Source organism: Coenobita brevimanus, chromosome 92 (genome assembly GCF_032717465.1).
Source record: "Coenobita brevimanus isolate Jiangsu-jjx chromosome 92, ASM3271746v2, whole genome shotgun sequence".
NCBI classification, from domain to species: Eukaryota; Metazoa; Arthropoda; class Malacostraca; order Decapoda; family Coenobitidae; genus Coenobita; species Coenobita brevimanus.
This window is the reverse complement of record NC_137045.1, coordinates 6,865,850-6,880,282: the sequence shown is the minus strand read 5'-3', so window position 1 is coordinate 6,880,282 and position 14,433 is coordinate 6,865,850. Positions and strand designations below refer to the sequence as shown.

The window sequence follows — 14,433 nt, the reverse complement described above, 5'->3', positions numbered from 1 at the left end:
TGTCTGGTTTTACTTTTGCATTTTCCTTGTCATTAATTTTCATTGTTCTCGTTTTTCTTCCGTTAGTGTGCCCGTTGTGTAACAGATATTTATATTTAGTCGCCTTTATTAACTTCTTATCTCTGTCCCTTGCCTGATTCACATTCCTCTTAATTGTATGATAGCTCCTTGTGTAGTTCACTTGTCGCAGTTCCTAAGTCCCTTCTAATGTCCTACCTCCATTACTCTTTTCAACACCACATTTGCCCTGCGCTGTTTTAAAGGGACTGGCTGTGGTGTCCCTGTGGTCGGCAATACTACTACTGCCACTACTACTACTACTACTACTACTACTACTACTACTAATTTTTAACTTTTTATGCATAATAGAAAGAGCCAAATATATGATTAAAATTATGATATATCAGTAGTGCAAGATTCCAAGCAAGGACAACACAAAAAGGCACTAAGGCGTTCTTCACTGAGTCCTTTTTATGGGACCAGATTAGCTGAGTACAGGGGGATGTAATTAGCAGGTATACTTCAAATTTGCATAGATTTCAGTTCAGTTAGTAGGATATTAGTACATGTCGATATTCTTTTAAATTAGCATGGCATTTATTTTGATTACCAGTATATTAAAATGTCTTTATAAAATTTGCATAGCTTACATCTCATTGGCAGTACGAACTTCTTTCACTTGGATCAGCGTTCTTTTTATATCCATTTTACTCTAACTTGGCCTGCCATTGCCATCTCTCAACCTTAAATGCTGAGGCATAACAGTAGATTAACCCCAGAATACGAGTATGATGCTAGTCAAGAAGTGACGTGGAAAGGATGCTGCAAAAGGACGAAAATCCGGGCCAAGTTAGAGTAAAAAGAGTTTAGTGTATTCTTGCTACTACCAGACGATATTAACCTTAGGACAGTCCGCTGGTGCTGATGAGAGAGAGAGAGAGAGAGAGAGAGAAGGGGAGGAGGAAAGGAGGATGGGAAAGATGGGGATAAGATGGGAAGGAAGAGGGAAAAGAGGGGAAGGAAGGTGGAAACGATGGGAAAGAAGGTTTGCTGTGACTATATGTAACACCTCCAGTTCAAATAATCTCTCCCAAGCTGCAAAAATCATCAGGAGAGGGACAGAAGAATGTAAATAGCCATCCCCGACTCCAAGCGATAAACATGTCTGCGCCCGGTCAATGCCTGTTTGGTGGAGATTTTTTTTTTTTCTTTTTTAATGCGTTAAGGCTCTTTCACACTTTAATGTTTCGTGGTAGGCGTTTCCAGTCCATCAGCATTACGGGAAAATGTAGTACGAGTAATCACCGGTCCTTATATACTTCCATGTTGAAAGATTTGTCTCTCTTTTGGTGGGGAATAGCATACGTTGATCTTACAATATTCCCTAACCTCTTGAATCCGGCGACTTATTCTTATTACCACCGGACGATTTTATTCAGATTTAATGGAGGCGTCTCGTAGTGAAGGGTTTAATGAAGGCTGTGTACATTCCTTCCAAAAGTAAACAAGTCTCTGAAATTAGCATGAATGAAGCAAGAAAGACGTACCCGGAATGAAGGGGTTATAGTCTTTGGGTGAGTTGTAATATATATATAAGACGTTCGTGTATAATTTAAAATGGCTGTAGTGGGAGTAGGAAAAAAAACAATAAAAGTATTGATGTTGAAGGTCAGGCACGTAGATATGACCTTTATTATTATTATTATTATTATTATTATTATTATTATTATTATTATTTATTTATTAGTTTAATTATCTTTTGCCTTAAACAGCACATTCGACCTTATATACATGTTCAAATAATCTTGTCTTTTTTTTTTTTTATCCTTTGCCCGATATAACGTCCTATGGGGAACGAAACAGACAAAAAGATCGTCATTCACTTGTCCATACTCAACAGCGACCCCCGATCCCGCAACACACCATCCTCCCTCATATACCCTGCTTTACCTTTGCATTATGTCTCTTCCAGCAACTCTTAGTATCCAGTCAAAGCATTTCTCTTTATTTTTCCCCCATAGACCGATGCATAACCTTCACGAGACTTTGCATTTGTCCGTCTTTCTCTCCATGTCACTGTACAGTCATATTTTAAGTGCTTATTCCATCACTTCTCTCATGATTTGTACACTTCAGGCCTCTGTCGTTCTCTATTACTTTATGCAGACTTCATTAATACACCAATAGTTATTAATTCTTTCACTGTGACCCCCCCCCTCTCTCTCTCTCTCTCTCTGCCTCTTCTCCCTTCGCACCAGACACTTTGAGACTCCCCCAGACTAAAGAGGCTATGTGATTTCTCCTTTGTTGCCTCATGAGAAATTCAGTGGCCGTCCAGTTGCCGAGATAGGAACACAGATCACTAAAATGCTGGTGCCACATAAACAAGATAACGCCGTAATGATGCTTACCTGGCCGTATAACAATCATCATCATCATCATCATCATCATCATCATCATCACTTTCAGCTTCACTGTCATCACAATCGTAACACTGCATTCCTTGTACATATGACGTGGAGATAGAGGACGTCTCCCTGATATGCTTTAAGACATGGTAAAGTTTAGTATGTTGAATGAAATCGTCAGGTGGTAACAGTAGTAGAAATAATAATAATAATAATAATAATAATAATAATAATGGTAACAGTAATAATAGTAGCAGTAGTAGTAGTAGTAGTAGTAGTTGTAGTAGTAGTAATAGTAGTAGCAGTAGTAGTAGTAGTAGTAGTAGTAGTAGCAGCAGTAGTAGTAGTAGTAGTAGTAGTAGTAGTAGTAGTAGTAGTAGTAGTTTAGTAATAATAATAATAATAATAATAATCTGGCTTCTCAAATGCGCCAGTTCTTCCAGAGAAATTAACTGGCGCTGGAAACACTCTTGCATCTTTCCAGTTAAAACAGTTGGAACATTATTCATATACATTACAACCTTTAAGTCTAGAGGTGGCAAGAAAATAAGGAACGTTATCGTAGTGAGGAGGTTAAGTAATTCACATTTATTAATTAATTAATTTATTTATTTATTTATATCTAAGTCGAGTTCCTTCACAGTCGCAAGAAGCCCCTCAAGGAAATATGAAGAAGGGTGCACCGTGGGAGCGACCTCATGCGTGCTGACTATCTCTGCTTTATCCTCGCATTTATGGCCGGAATCTTGAGAGGGAGATTTATGGTGGGGATTAATATCTTGGTATCTCCCTAAATGCCCTCATCACTGCCATCAGCCTCCTCTTACCCCCGCCCATCCATCTTCGCCTCCTCATAATTCTCTCTCGTGATTCCTGCGTCTGTCCGCGCTTTATTGTTTAATTTTGTCTCCCTTCTTGTTTTCTCTCGTTACATTGTGGTGGTCAGATGGTTACAAAATTGATCTGCTATGTCATTCTTGTTTTCTGTAGTTACCACGTTCTGTAATTTTAGTGTTCGGATGGTTAGAGATGTATGCTTTTCGAAAGAATGCTGGTTCGATCCTTAGTTGGGGCATGGAACTGTATGGTGATTGAAATTTCGTTAAAACACTTGAACTGCAAGATCCGCTGACTTGTCATAAAAATACCCCTACTGATACCACCCTGAATGAAGTAGTCTTAACATGTACTGAGTATGTACAGTGGGTATTGTGCCGAAGTGAAGGTATGTGTTACACGAGAGGGCTACATGGTCTCAGGGAACGGACTGTCAAGTGTATGCCCAAAGTCGGATACACAGGTACAAAACAAAGTCTTTCTAATGTATTTCTTGATCTAGTTATCATGTTCCATTCCCGAGATGAACATCTTTTCTTCTTTAAAGACGCCAAAGGCATAGCTATTGTGATCGAGTAGTTTCTATGTATGTATACATAAAAATCTGTGTTAACATAATAGCTCATCAATGCATGATTTACCGTGGATCAAAATTTTGTTTGTGTCTGGGAATAAGTTGTTCAATTTGATGCAGATGGATCAGAGGTCAGGGTAATGGGTCTAAGTCATGGTTCAGAGTTCGGCGTTAACTCATGAATGCCTGATCCAGTTCGGTCACAGTTGGCACATACTTTGTGTGTGGAGATGGGAAGAAGTCATTTACTTATGATGCAGATCGATCAAAGGCCAAGGTCAAGGGTAAAGATCAATATTCGAATGAGACGTTGCTGTGCTTTCTTAGCATAGCCACTCTATTTCTATATGTGTTCCCTCTCTTGAATTATTTCGGGTTTGCTTCAAGTTGGGATGTATTTACAGTTGTGCCAGGAAACAATAAGGTAATTACGTAGTTTTCTGCATTAAAAAAAAAACAAAAAAATCCAGCGGTAAACCGTGTGTATGTCGTAACATCATCATCAGCTGTGGAGAAGGGAGCATTTAAGTATCTGACTGCAACGGATGATTTTGTTCAGCTGAGAGAAAATATAGCCTTCGGAGGGTTGCAAGACGGTGGAAGAGGAGAATGGAGGTGTGGAAAAAAGGCTGTAATGAAAGGGAAGAAGCTCTGAAGGAGAGGTTGGTTTAGAGAGGAGAGTATGGACTGAGAGAGGGAGGATTAAGGGGGATGAAAGAAGAGAGGATAGGCGGGAGGAAAGTTGGGTTGTAAGGGGAAAGTGAGCCAGGGAGAGTTAAGATAAAAGTTAAAGGAGAGTTGTTAGGGATGGCTGAATATAGAGAAGAGAATAAGGGGATGATGAAGGGATAGGCAGGAGAGAAAGGCTGCCCGGTAGGTTTAGCAGTGGCCTCACTTTGGGGGGATGCTCAGAGGTAGGTGTGATCCCCGCTGATTGGCAGAGTTTGTAGGGTGGACGTTCACAGGTTAACCCTTCTCTATGATAGTCAAGTAAACAAACCAACGAAAAACCTCTGCCCCATGTTTTTTTTTTTATTCAGCCTCCCTCCTAATTCCTCCTGTGTCTTAACCTTTTTTTTGGGTGGGAAAAGCCGGGAGGTGGGGGAACTTGAAGGAGGAGTGATTATGGAAACTAAAATGAAGGCTGGGTAAGGGAGATTAAGAGGGAAAAAGAAGAGTGTGGAATGAACCTGGGAGATAGCGGAGACAGGGGACAAAGAGGAGGGAGTATATCTCTCCTATCCCCTAACTTCATGCAATTTTACATCCTTTATATTTTTAAGGGAGGAATCAGGGTGATGAAAAGGAGCAGGGGATGTTGGCGTTTGGAAAGGGGGCGGTGGGAATGACATGAGTGGAGGGAAAGGGGGGATGGGAGTAAGAAAGGAATTGAGGAAGGGAGGTAGTAGGGTGTTTAAGAAAGATAGAGGCAGAGTAAAGGATGAAGGGGTGGTTGGCGCTGTGAATGAGGGGCATTAAGTGTCAGGCAAGAGGGTGACGGGAAGGGTGTGGATGGGTTAGTGGGTGGATGGATGAAGTGTATTAGAAGTACAGGGACATGGAACGAAAGGGGGATAGGGGCCTGAAAGGAAAGGGCTGGGGGACTGGATAGGGCTGAGTTAAGGGGTGGTGACAGGACAGCGGGTGTGGCTGGGGGATGGGGTAAGGTTGGATGAATGACATTAGGACATCCTGCTGGCCGTGGTGGTGGTGGCGTGGTTGTCCCTTATCGTCCCTCCCGCTGACCCGCACTGATAACCAGGGTCATTATTGGTCCCCCGCCCGTGAGTAGGACTACGCCAACCACCCCTATTAGCTAATTGCTCTCCATTCCCTGCCCGGCCAAACGAGCTATAAACGAGCCCATTTCGCCTTCACAAGCAGGGGGTACAGGGGGATTTTTAGACTTATGCAGAGATGGCGTAGAGCTGATTCTGACTTGCGAGGGAGTTAAAATGAATAGATGGTGAATATTTAGGCATTGTCTGATATATACATTTCTTTGTGGATTATATAAGTTAGCTCAGTTTTTAGCTCTAATTTGATTGTAATATGGTTTTTCTTTCAGATGGGTATGATGAGATTTTTTAGACTTGTGGAGAGGGTGTGTAGGTTGAAATTATTTTGCATGAGAGATAAAATGAGTCGAGGGAGAAAAATTATATACTGTTTGATACACTTGCTGTGGAGCCATGTTGGATTCATCATTGTGAGGACGTTAATGTGCTTGTACTCTGTTGCGCTTTGTCGGGTATTCTGTGGGAGCGTTAGGAGAGCGTGAGTATAGTTGGAACTGTCTTGCACGGGAGTTTTGAGCTGCGCTGTTATTGTAATTTTTCGGGATCCTGTGAAACTTAAAATTATCATGCACGGGAGAGAAGAGGGACAAATTTCGGCCGTATTTGATATATCAACCGTCTAATTAGAAGGGCAAAATTTTGACAGGATTTGATATATGCTTAGATGGATTACTCAGATTAAATCAGTTCTGAGGTGTCATGTGACACGGGTTTTAGGAGAAAACTAAGTTGAAAAGAGTTGCTGAATAGAGCATATTTTCCTTTTTTCTTCGAAGAATAAACTCTTAGGTGAAGAGAATTGTCTACAGGTAATCGAAATACAAGGCGCCATCTTGCAGAAAGGATTAGTCTAATTGCAGGGTACTGGTTTCGGTCTCTAAAAAATGTTTCTAAAATCTTCACTACGCAAGGTCCCTTCTGTACCGGCACTGTGTGTAGTAAAAGTCTCTTCAAAGCTGAACAAAATCGTCTGATGACAGGCGAAAACAAGAGGCGCTATAGTGGTGCAGAGGGTTAATAATCGCAGGTCCGGCCTCTGCAAAAAGTGGTCGTGTTTGGGACTACATCACGCTTATACACCGGCGTCCCCGAGGGCACATCCCCGGGGCCGCGGCGGGGGATACGCGGCCTTACCTCCCTTCGCCTTTAGGGTCGTTATGTCCAGCTATCGTGAGGAGGATCAGGAATGTTTTTTTCTTGGGCCTGATGTCTCCATTAGGCGGTCAGTGTCCAACATATTAATTACGTTGTTGGCTGAGGAGGGAAAATAGGAGTTAATGGAGATATATTGAGCTACTTGAGGGAGAAGGATGGAGGTTGGAGGAGGAATGAGTGAGACAGGAGAGTCTTAGTGCTGTGACTGATATGCTAAATCATAATTGCCGTATTTAAGCGATTTGGTAAGTCAGTTTTTGATTCACATTTGAAATTCCCTCAGCTCTTTCACTGGGGTTCTCATAGCCGAATAAAACCATCTAACGTTAACAGGTATATTCTTAATACTAAATGTGCTTCATCACACAGGAGTGACTTTACGTGTCCCCCGGAGGATGGGTGTGTCTAAATCTGGATAACATTTCTCGACGGTACCAAGAATAATGCATAGAAGACGTAATCGTACGAAAAGGGTTGTTTATAGGTGAACCGGTTTATTTTGAGCACCTTTTGTATGTGATCTAACGTTAAAGTTGTTTCATGTCATAAGCGAAAACACACATGGCTCTATTTCCGTGGACTTAGGAGATATATTTGAATTTATTCTGGATATTGTGCCTTGATATTCTTTTTTAAGTATGACCTTAATATCGTAGTAGCTTACGTAACATACAACAGAACATTAATGTGCTATATAGATTGATAAAAAGTGATCAAAGGAGCCTCCGTAGCCTGCAAGCATACAGCGGAGTCACATGCTCCTCAGGCATCCCCACTGATACTGCCTTCAAAATTCCTCATAAGCTAGGTCGCTTTTGAGAATGTTATTTACAGCTTCTTCCCCACACCAGTCTTTCACCACCATGTTTTCGCGACGTGTCCCTTAAGCTGAAGATGACATCGCCAGGCAGTTGAAAGAATGAAATGAGAGGAGGAGTTGCACTGACGTGTTTCATGGAAACTGTTTCTAATCATGCAATACGGAAAGTCCCCTCTGACTCGAAGAAAACCGCCTGACAGTAGTAACAGATAAATAAGAAAGAAATCATCGAACTATATTTACAAGGTCTAGTCTAAACTGATCTCTCTTTGTATACAGTACAACCCAGATATACTTCAGCACAAACACACGAATCACGACATTCATAGAACGTTTTGTCTCCTGCTCTTCTCATCTAATTTCCCTCACTGACTCACTCTGCTAGTATCCCACTCTTTTTCCCATGCCGCCTTCACCTTCCCTTTCCCCCCTCCCCACCTGGCCCTCTCATAACCCAGCCCTTGTTCCGGCCACGACGCCCCTTTCCCACGTTTTGCCGCCCCTTAGGTCCCTCTTAATGGGGCCTTCACATAGGATCCCACTCACCCCCTGTCTCGCTCACTCTCCTTTATTGACACACACACTCTTAACCCCTTCACCCCGTGGTGTTTTTTTTACTTTCTTTCTTTATTACTCCGATCGCCTAAAATTCACTCACCCGGCCTGTCTCCGTCATTTTCATTTTAGTGACAGTCCCTCTGGTAAATCCTTCAGCCCTGGGACTGTATATTTTTTTTTTATTCTGTGTTTGCTAAATTCAGACGATTTTATTCAGCCGCACAACCATCCATTCTATCAATTCTCTCAGCCCCGTGACTTTTTTTTTTTTTTAATTCTGTTAAAGTCAGACAGTTTTATTCAGCCGCACCACCATCCATTTTTTTATTTTTAGTTTTCTGTTCGCAACTCCAGACGATTTTATTCAGCGGCACCATCCACATTTTTTTTAAATTATGCTTCCCAACGCCGGACGATTTTTTCCTGCTGCTCCATTTTTTTTTTTATTTAATGCTTGCTAACTCCAGACGATTTTGCTCAGCCTCTCCACCACCTACTCTTTTTTCCCCGTTATGCTTGGTAACCCCAGACGATTTTGTTCAGCTGGTCTATCACCTACGCTTTTTTTTATTTTTTACCCTTTATGCTTTCTGATTCCAGACGATTTTGCTCAGCCGGTCAGCTACCCTCTCTCTCACTGCTCCTTTGCGTGATATGAGTCGGATTCACAGACGGTCTTACGATCACTTCATTGCCTTCTCATAACCAGGATTCACGTTTTGCAGAGTGAACTATACTCTGTCCACTTTCACTAGGCGTAAAATTTACATCTCCATCTTAATGCTGAGTTGCAACAAGAGATCAGCACTCGAGAATGTGTTGCTAGTCACGAAGAAGCTCAGTGAAGAGGATGGTGTGCAGTAGTGTTGTCTTATTCTGCCGCTGAGCTACGGGAAATCTTTGCCTAGTTAAAATGAGTGAACTATAGGTGCAGTTTATTGGATCTCTCTCTCTCTCTCTCCATTGTCCTTATCTCACATTACTGATCTATAGACTTCAAGGGTAACTGTACTATATTTTGGAACTGTACACCCCACCATTACATGTTACGTTAATTAGTGTGTGTGTGTGTGTGTGTGTGTGTGTGTGTAATTCACCGGGTCGGTCAGGATCACTTGATGGTCGTGATCGTCAGCTTTTACCCTCCCGGAAGGGAGCTGAGAGCTCATATAGTCCGATCTAAGGGCAAGGCTGTGACCTTCACACACGCACACACCCGTCCCCTTGCTCAAGGGGGACAGTAACCACCCACTTCGTCAGTGAAACTTTTCGCAACCTGAGCGAGGCGCGAACTCCCGTCCACCAGTTGGCAAGCGAGAGCGTTACCACTGCACCAGCGAGCGGTGTGTGTGTGTGTGTGTGTGTGTGTGTGTGTGTGTGTGTGTGTGTGTGTAATGTTATGTCCTGAATCGGTGGGTATTTAATCACTACTGTATATGGGGAGCACAGAACAAGGCTGGCGTGAATCAGTGGCTTGGTGGGAGAGAGAGAGAGAGAGAGAGGTGAGTGGGAGGTGAGTGAGAGAGATGGCGTGAGTGAGAGAGAGTGTGATAATGCGGCGCCAATAACAAGGTCATTTGTTGTCCTGCCGTGTCGTCTGTCCTCCCTCGTGGCGGCCGGACCTGCCTCACCACACCCTGTCTCACCCCACCCTGCCTCACCCCACCCTGTCTCACCCCACCCTGTCTCACCTCACCCTACCTCACTCCATCCTTCCTCACCATACTCTTCCTCACTCCGTCCTGCCTCACCTCACGCTGCAACACTCCATCCTGCCGCAGGGGTGGAAGTGCGGGGCGATTCTAACTTAAAAGTGATGATAACTCGTGCACATAATGGTGATGTGATGATGTCGGTAAGGGTGTGCTGAGTTGTTGGTGATAATGGCGGTGCTGAGTTGAAAATTTTTCACACTTGTGGCTGCGAAGCTACAGCAGTTGTTCGGCCTGTATGTCTGTCTGTCTGTCTCTGTAAACAATATGACTCAGTCATGTTTTGTTCGATTTTGACCAAAGATGGTTGAAGGGTAGAGGGATAGCCAAGGAGTTGATTGTTTTTAAACTGTAGGCCAAAGGTCAGTATCACAGGTGTATGTCAAAGTTTGAGCAAGGAATTTCAGTTTAAGCAGATTTTATCCGATTGAGACCAAACTGGGTGGAAAAGTTCGGAGTAATGGATGAGGGTCTGATTTTGAGAACAGTCAGTCAAAGGTTTGGATCACAAGGCAAGGTCAGATATCAACCTCTGTATCAGTGTGTGAAGAAAGTAACTAAAACAGTTGTGTTCTGACACCTAGCTTGTAGGAAGAGTTTAGACTTAGCCAAGGAGTGGAACTTCTTTCTCAAAATAATAGGTCAAAGGTCGAGAGCACATACCAAATTCAACGTGAACATTTTTATCTGATTTACACCAGACTTTGTGAAAACGTTCAGGGTAAGGTAAGGATAGAGGGATTAGATTCTGAGAACAGTTTATCAAAGCTCAGAGTCACAGGGAAATATAAAAAAAAAATTAAGGGCACTTGGCAAGGTTTTATCTAATTTTGAGCAAACTTCGTGGAAGAGTTACTGATCAAACAAGATTGTCGAGTAGGAGAGCAATCAGTCGAAGGCAAGGTTATGACATAGGGCAAGGCTAAATGTGCTGTACTTAGACCAAATGGTGGGCTCGGCTTTTTGCACTCTGAATGTTCCTTCCTGTTGTGATTTTGTTGTTGCTTCAGCCATACAGTTTTGTTTAGGTCATGGGAGACATTTTATGCTGAGGGGATTTAGAAACGGTATATGGAACCCTGTCGCTTTGAAGAGTGTCTCCTCAGCTGATTGTACTCATATCTTGGTAAAGAGTATAAGACGTCATCGAGGTGAAGGGGTTTATAACTCCATCCGTGTTAAGCACGACCTTACTTCATTAACCTTTTATAATAAGAAAATAAATAAATAAATAATGGAAAAAGTACTGGGTTTGCGACATTTTTAAGCAGTGTTGACCTCATTGAATTTTCTCTCTTTCTATTTGTTTGTCAGTTACTTGGGGACAAGGGGGAGAAGGGGTAATGGATGGAGTAAAAGAGTGACTGCGAGGGTTAAGGGGCGGCGTATCGGACTATCTGAAGGGGGAAGGGGGCGAGATGGTGGGGGCAAGTGAACAAAAAGGTGTATGAGAAAAAAAGGGCAAAATGTGGAACAGGCGATCGTAGAGAAAGTAGAGAGGAAGAAGGGATGCGGTAGGGAAGAGGTTTTGCAAGGGTGATAGGCAGCAAGGGGTACAAAGGCCAGTAATTGGGCAGATAACGACTGAACTTTCATTTGAGTGTGTCATTAAAATATGGATGGAGGAAATCAAAATAATCGAAGAAAGTAACGATCTGAAGCTGTCATAATGCTTCTTGAAGAGAGTAAAAACTGGGAAAAAGACAAAAAAGAAAAAGAAAAGGAGATTCAAAAACTATTTCATTAGATACATGACACGGGAATAGAACATCAAGAAAAACTTCAGAAATAATGGAATGCTGAAGGAACAGTAATAGGTATTGACAAATGGACTAATGAAGGAGAAGAGAGAGAAGCAGGATGGTGTAAGAATGGAGGAATTAGAAAAGGTAAATAAAGACGTCACGAGAGGAGGAGGTGAATGCTAAGAGGCAGGGCAGAAGAAGGAAGGAGGGAAGGTGGGGAGGGGGAGGAGGAGGGGCAAGAGACGCCGGGCGGGTGAGATCAGCATCAGGCAACCACAATCACCGCAATCGCCAACCACCATCGTTAACCACCCATTTAGCGGTCATTACCCAGTCGTTACCCGCTGATGGAGAGCCGGGGAGGGAGGGAAGGGGTGAGGCGAAGGAGGAGGGGGGAGGGGAAGGGGGAGGCGAAGGAAGAGAGGATGGGAAGGGGTGAGGCGAAGGAAGAGTGGAGGGAGGGGGGACCGCAGAGGATGGAGTGAAAGGGCGAAATGGAGAGGGAGGGGGAGGGTAAAAAGAGTTGGAGCGACAAAATGGAGTGAGCAGAAGGGATGGAAATAAGGACCGGGAGATGATGACGAGAAGAAGGACTTGGAGAAAGAGTGGGTGGGAGTGGGAATGAAGGAGTGGGGAAAGATGATGAGAGGTAGAGAAGACAACAGGGGATAAAGAAGAGATGGGGAAAAAGCGAGAAAAAAGAAAGAAAAAAAGAAAATGAACAAGGCTTAAAGGGAGGAAGAGTTGGGTGAAAATGTAAAAGACAGGAGAGGAAGAAACGAAAGGAGGGCAGAAGGAACGAGAGGTGAGGGGAAGAGTGAAGTTGAGCACAGAGGATACATGGAGGGATAGACTAAAGAGTTTATGGGTGAGAGAATGGCGGGGGAAACAGCCTAAAGTCTTAGCAAAAGTTATGTGTTTTTATTTTTATTATTTCTGGAAGATTTTGTGTAACCTAAGAATGACGGATCAGATGTAGATGTGTAAAAAGCAGAATACAGTAACCCTCCTCACTAAGATGATGTTTAGTAAGTTCTGACTTCCTCCAGACTCCTATTTTTTTTTTTTTTTTTAGCTCAGAAAAGATCTCCCGGACAAAAAGGGCCAAAGGGGGAGATAGTTGTGGTGTTAAGGGAGACTGAGTTGTGAAAAATGATGATGAAATGAAGGAATAAACAAGGGAACTGAAGAAGGTAGAGCGGAAAAAATGAAAATGGTAAAAATGTTGATGACTGGAGTGGGAGGATGAAGGACACAGACGGAACAGAGAGGGATTATGAAAAGAAAAAAAAAAAGAGAGAGAGAGAGAGAATTAGGTGGGTGTGGGAAAGAGAGAAGCCGAGAGGGAAGACAATACCCCTACGTTGAGATGTGTTATTGTATTTGCTATTATCCCTACTAACAGATTATTTATATTATTAAAGTACCTCTTGTTAAGGTGATAGTATACAAGTCACCTTTAATTACTGCAGCATAATACCGGCGTTTATATTCGCCTTATTACCATCAGACGATTTTATTCAGCTTGGTATAGACTTCGCATAGGGGGCTGAACGGACGATGACGCTGGAGAGAGGGTATTTAAGAGGTACAGAAGGTGAGGAAGGAAGGAGGGAGGTGTGTGGTTGTGATGGTGGGGGTGATAATGGAGTGTGGTTACTTCTTTTTATTTACGATGTCAGGAGGAGGGCGGGATGTGAGAAGACGGAGAAGGACAGATGGAGTGAAAGAGGAAGTGTTAAAGGAAGAGGAGATATGAGAGTAAAGGGTAGAATAAGTGGAATTTGTGGGAAAGGACTGACAAAGATGGACAGCTGGAATAAAAGAAGAGTTTTGAAAGGAAGAGGAAATGTGAAAATAAAGGGTAGAGGAAAAGGGGAGATGTGTTAGGAAGGAAGGAGGGTGAGAGGCAGCTGGAGTGAAAGAGGAGGTATAAGAGGAAGATGAGATATGAAAAGAAAGGGTAGAGTAAGACGGGTGTGAGAGAAATGATGGAGTAAGAGGTAAGGATGGATTGAAAGAGGAGGCGTGAAAAGAACTGGATATGTGATGAGAAAGAGTAGAGTAATTTAGAGGGACTTCAGGAAAAAGAGGAAGAGTGAGACGAAGACGAGTGTCAGAAGAAAGGGTAAAGTAATGGGACTGATCGACTACTTGATTGATTGATTGGCTAACTGATTGATTGGAGAAGCTGGATCTAGGGAGTAAGAGAAACAAGAGTGAGAAGAGAAGTGTGAAAGGAGAGAGGACACTTAAGAGGTACAGAAGGTGGGTAAGGGAGGAGAGACGTGTGTTGTTCCGATGGTGGTAGTTGATAAGTCAGTGTGGTTACTACTTTTATTTACGGTGTCGGGAAGAGTTAGGTGTGAGAGAGGGAGGGTGGAGTAAGAAGACAGCTGAAGTTGAAAGAGAAAAGGGAGAGGAAGACTGGATGTGACAAAAAGAGCGGTGAATGTGGGACAGCGTGGAGAATGAGAAAGGTGAAAGATGAAGTGTTAGTAGGGTTAGGGAAAGAGAGGAATTTTGGGTAATGAGAAAAAGGGCTCAATGAGAGGAATGACTGGAGTGAAAGAGAATGGGCTAGAAAAGCAATGAAGAGTGAGGGAAAGGGGAAAAGAAAAAGAAGTTACAGTGGTAGAGAAGGGAATTGAAGAGGAGCAGGGAGAGGGAGAAAGAGTGGGTACCTCATCTCTTTTCCGCTGTATGTGCCCCTCTGCAATCCGTACCTCCCTGCAACCCGTACCTCCCTGCAATCCGTACCTCCCTGCAATCCGTACCTCCCTGCCTGCCTCCCCTCCCTGCCTTCCTCTCCTCCCTGCCTTCCT

General features: G+C 43.1%; 1 protein-coding gene across 1 annotated transcript in view; it reads left to right on the top strand.

Annotated features, from left to right (window-relative positions):
* LOC145412066 (uncharacterized) overlaps window positions 1–14,433 on the top strand; it is a 58,626-nt gene that overhangs the window by 32,419 nt on the left and 11,774 nt on the right. The window lies entirely within an intron of this gene.